We start from the raw sequence: 6,000 nt of genomic DNA on the forward strand, positions 1-6,000 counted from the left end.
AACCGCCCCATCATCTCCCACTGTGGGGGACAGCCCAAGAGTTCTCCTTCCTGGGGCTGCAATCCAAATTCTCATCATCCATAGTTTAAGAACAGAATCACTCGAACTATTGATTAAATTAAAAATGTCTTAAAGTCCTTGAATTGACAAGGAAGATGGCAAAGGCATTTCGATTTACATTTTGATAAATAGATATGTGTTGTTCTTTCTAGAGTAACCACTAAAAGAATAAGGACAGAATGTGTAACTTACAAATTAGTTGAGGAGAAAAAAAGAAACTATAAAATATTTTTCAATCCAAATGAAGGCAAGAAATGAGTGAACTAGAATCTTAAAAAAAATCAGACAAAAAATATAACCTAGGTGTACAATCCAATATATCAGTTTTTACATTAAATGTAAATATACTTGATGATCCAATTAAGAAAAGATTTTTCAGACTTGATAAGAAATGAAAATCCATCTGTTCACTATGAGATACAATTAAATTTTAAAAATACATAAACGTTGGGCACCTGGATGGCTCATTCCATTAAATGTCTGACTTTGGCTCAGGTCATGACCTCCCGGCTCATGAGTTTAAACCCGGGTCGGGCTCTGTGCTGACAGCTTGGAGCCTGGAACCTGCTTCAGATTCTGTGTCACTCTCTCTCTCTGCCCCTCCCTTGCTCATTTTCTCTCTCTCTCTCTCTCACTCTCTCCCACTCTCAAAATAAATAAACATTAAAAATAAAAAAATACATAAATGTTGAAAATAAAATAATAGAAATACACACAGACACACAAATGGTAACCAAAATGAAACCAAGGAAGCTATATTAATAGACAAACTAAACACTAAGGCAAATATCATTACTAGAAGTAAAGAGGATCACTTCATGATACAAAGTGTTTAATTCATTTTGAAGATGCAACTTTTAAATATATATGCAAAATATGCATTTGAATTTATATAATCACACATTTTCAAATACATAAAGTAAAATTAGCAAAACTGCACAAAATAACTAGACACATAAGAGTGAGAAATTTTAACAAACTTCGCTCAGTAATTGATAGAGCAACTAGACAGAAGAACAAATCAGGACAGAGGTTTGAATAGCACGATGAGCGATTTTGACATGATGGAAATAAAAAGAATATTGCAAACTATATCTTTACCATATGTGTTTTTTTTCAACCACACAAAGAACATTTATAAAAACTTACCATAAACTGGCTCACAAGCCATTAATTTAATCATTTAATTTTAAAGGGCTGAGATCATACAAGTTTATTCTCTCACCAGAACGTAATTAAGATAAGAGTCAATTGTGAAAATGTGTCACAGGTTGGCAAGCCAACTCTGATATAGGAATTTGTGCAGGAAGTTTTTCAGGGAGTACTTTATGGGTCCACATATGGATGGGGGGTGGGTAGAAAGGAAGCAGGATGGGGCAGAGGAAGAAGTTGGGTGTGCCACACACATGACAGGACCTCCGTTAACTTCATGAAGAAATTTGTACCCACGTAGACCAGGCATTATGTGGGATGCCTGGAGAGGGCAGAATGAACTTGAGCATGACAACACTCTGAGCAGAGACATCTGTAGGAAAGGGATTAAGACAAGTTGACCAGCTCCCAGCCAACGAGGAAAGGTGTCTTTCAGTTCTGGGTGGCATTGAGCAACATCTATGGGAGATAACCAAAGTCACTATACATCTCTAAAGTAATACAACACATATATCTGTCACCAATTGCTTTGAATGCATTTGTTCATTCCAGTATGATTGGGATGAGGTTTTGTAGGACTTACGGAGCATATGGGACAGAAGACATAAATGAGGATCTAGCAAATGTGGGGGTCGAATTAAAGATTCGTTCCTCAAAGCTGCAACCCCAAAGAAGTAAACTCTCAGGTAAACCAGATCCTACTCATCCCACACGTTTACAGCCCTTCCCTCCAAGTAAAATTGTGTTGATGTTGAGCTTAGCAAGGTGGTGATAAAAGAATCAGAGCCATTGTAACTCTGAAGTCATAATAGATTTATAGACCAGATTTACATCACATGTGTTTCCAAAAAATATCAGAAGATTTGCTGCCGAAAGTAGTTCCACCGGTGGTGTTAGGCACCTGGAAGAGGGAAACTGGCATTTTCTCTGAAGGAATATACACTTATTCTATCAGCCAATTAATATAAATAAGTTTTTAAAGACAATAAGCAGTATTATACAGTCCAAATAAACAAAGGCTACAAGAAATAAGACATGAGAGAGAAGATTCAGGATCATCTCAGAGCAGGAGACCAGCTAAAAGTTTAAATATGTGAATAGTGAAACATAAAATCTGAGATAATAACAAATGTGAAAATATATATAGGGTGTAGGAAACTGTAAGTATGACAGGAGATTTGGCTTGCAAATTGTCATCTTCTCCTTGTATCTCTGACCATCTTTCCTGTGTATGTGTCTGTGTTCAAATTTCCTCTTCTTTTTTTTTCTTATTTTTTTTAAATGTTTATTTTTTTTGAGAGAAAGAGAGAGATACAGACAGGGGTGAGTGGGGGAGGGACTGAGAGAGATGGAGACACAGAATCTGAATCAGGTTCCAGGCTCTGAGCTGTCAGCACAGAACCTGACATAGGGCTCGAACTCATGAACCATGAGATCTTGACCTGAGAAGTCAGACGCTTAACCGACTGAACCATGCAGGAGTGCCTCAAATTTCCTCTTCTTATAAGAACACAAGTGATAGTGGGTTAGAGTCTACTTCAATGACCTCATTTTATTTTAATTGCCTCTTTAAAGACCCTATCTCCAACTATAGCTACATTTTGAGGTGCTATAGAATTGAACTTCAACATCTGAATTTTTGAGGGGACGCAATTCAGCTCTTAACACCATCATTTCAAAATGGGGAAGAGGATGAGATGGCAGAGAACATATTGGGGAAAAAGGCTCTGGAAAACATCCATATTCAGAAACAACAGAAAGAGACAGACAGAGACATAGATAGTTTAAAGAAGGAGATGATCAGTGGAATCGAAAGTGGGGGGATAGTCCCTCAGGATCCATCTGGGCTGAATAAAGTAAATGAGCGTGATGAAGCCATTATGTGATGATCATTTAGAGACAGTTTATAGAATGAAAAGCTAACTGAAGTGGGTAGAGAAGAATGTGTAACTATGAAGGCACAATGAGGATGAAAATACAGCCATGAATGTTAAGAAGTAGAAGAAAGCTGGAAAGAAGGAATTGATATAATAACCATGGGGGTAATTGTGCAGGACAAATGATAGGGTGATGTTTAAAAATAGGGCTTTAGGTTGAGCACAGGAAAGCGTTTCAGTGATACTAATGCAGAGAGAAGACACAGATAATAAAACTGTCTGGAATATGACTTACTATGGACCACCTTATCAAGAGAAGGCCAGTGTCCAAATTCTTCTTAAAATTTTACTCAGGAAAGCGGATGCTATAGCTGTATCAATGCCAATATCATATCCTACTCAGAACCCTGACATAATTTTTTACTCTCTTATAAATCAATATTTGAACATTTGTTCTGGGGCACCTGGGTGGCTCAGTTAGGCATCCAACTCTTTTTTTCAGCTCAGGTCATAATCTCAACAGTTGATGAGTTCGAGACCCACATTGGAAACCTCCAGTGCAGAGCCTGCTTAGGACTCTCTCTCTCCCCTTACCCTCTCTGCCCCTCTCCCACTTGTATGCGCTCTCTCTGTCCCTCCCTCAAAATAAATAAATAAACATTAAAAATAAAAAGAAAATCTGTTCTGATATTACCAGTTTCGTCTGCCTGCTAACTATTACTATACACAATTTTGAGGTGTTAAATTGAAGGCGGTAATTTACTATGAAAAATTGTTTATTATCAATATCTGATGTTAAGCACAATGTACGTTAAATAATTATATTAATTTAAATAATATTTATTCAAGAATTTAATTGTATTTTTATTTTTCTTGGTGTGAAACTTCCCTTATAACAACAATTTTCTTTTTTTTTAAATTTTTTTTCAACGTTTTTTATTTATTTTTGGGACAGAGAGAGACAGAGCATGAACAGGGGAGGGGCAGAGAGAGAGGGAGACACAGAATCGGAAACAGGCTCCAGGCTCCGAGCCATCAGCCCAGAGCCTGACGCGGGGCTCGAACTCACAGACCGCGAGATCGTGACCTGGCTGAAGTCGGACGCTTAACCGACTGCGCCACGCAGGCACCCCAACAATTTTCAAATTTCCAGACACTCAACTTTCCAATATAATATCAGACCATAATATATATGAAAGTAAGGAACTTCTTGTCCCATAATCCAAATAAATGCTGTTTAACATTTTCTGTATTTGCTTCTGGTACAACTGTTAGTTAAAAAAAATAAGCTGTCTTGCCCATACTGATGCTATTGTTCTTTCAACTGTTGACTTTTCCTTTGACAGCATATCATTAAGTGTACGGACACTTAAGCCACATCCTTTTAAATCAAGAAGGAAACATTTGACTATTGTTCTTTTTGGTGGATATGCTTTTGCACTATGTACAGTTGTTATGCAATACATGTTTTAATATTATTAGATGGTTTTATCTGATGGGTATGTTGTTACAAAAGAGTTAAAGTGTTTAATTTCCTTATAAAATACAAGCTAACTAATGAAAAATTCCAGAACTAAAATGAGCCAGCCTCCTGGAAAACTTAATTTCTTTCTAAGAATCCTCTTCAACATTTGCCAAGTTGGTAGTTTTAATTCATTTTAAAACCGTTCTCTTATAGTAATATCAATCATGGATACTTTAAAATTTTATAAGGCAAAAAAGAAAACCTGCAGTGTAGTCTTGAAAGGAGTGGCTTGGGGAGGACAGAAGCACTAGAATCCAGAAAACGTCGTTTGTAGCTGTCACCGCAGACCCTGAAGGATCCTCTGTCCCCCTCTCTCTGCCCCACCCCAGCTTGCGCTCTCCCAAAAATAAATAAAACTGGGGCGCCTGTGTGGTTCTATCGGTTAAGCATTCGACTTTGGCTCAGGCCATGATCTCTTGGTCTGTGGGTTCAAACCCCATGATGGGCTCTGTGCTGACAGCTCAGAGGCTGGAGCCTCCTTCGGATTCTGTCTCTCTGTCTCTCTGTCTCTCTCTGTCTCTCTCTGTCTCTCTCTCTCTGTCTGTCTTCCCCTACCCAGCTCATGCTCTGTCTCTCTCTCAAAAATCAATAAATATTAAAAAACGTTAAAAAAAACTCATGGAGAGGCAATCAATATGAATCTAGTATATTGGCATTTTATTGTCTTCTTGACTTTCAGGGACATGGTTTTGGGAGCGCAGACAACACTGACTCCATCTTGTTCATGCCCTCACAATGATCTCCCTGGGGCTACGTGTTCCAGGCCCCTTGGAGATTAATGTGTGCCCTGACCTGAGTGAAGGAAGGCTTGTTCTGATCTTCCCTAAAGTGGCGCACAGAAAACACCACTTTAGATAACTAATAGAGATGACCTGTGCACAGGAGTTCCCATTTTAGATAACTACCCGTTGGCTTCATCCCAATGCCCCTTGCTTTACAAAAACTGTGGATCACGGTCCAAACTGGGCTGAGAATAGCTGCACAACGCTGGGGTTGCCTGCTTCCACTTCAGTAAGTCACCCTGACTGACCCTGTCAATGTATCGAAGCAGCTTGCTTCACTTCTCGGTCTTAAAGTAGTTTCTTAGGGTGGAGGATACTTTACTGTCCCGCCTCCACCTTCTCACAACTATAAACCCAATTTCTTCGGTAGTTATTAACATGATAGTGAAAAAGATCTAGGACTTTGGACTATTTATTTTACTACAGGCAACTGAGCTGGTGAAATGAAACAAAACACAGCTGTTAGGGCATTTTCCCCTGATAATAATTGAGGGTGAATCTGGACTAGAAGTTTCAAATGGTGGTAACTTTTTCCTAACCATCAGTATTTCCCCAGTTTTACTGTACTGTGTCTAACTCAATATATTATATTGAATTAAATCTC

Source organism: Panthera tigris, chromosome B4, assembly GCF_018350195.1.
Source record: "Panthera tigris isolate Pti1 chromosome B4, P.tigris_Pti1_mat1.1, whole genome shotgun sequence".
Taxonomy (NCBI): Eukaryota; Metazoa; Chordata; class Mammalia; order Carnivora; family Felidae; genus Panthera; species Panthera tigris.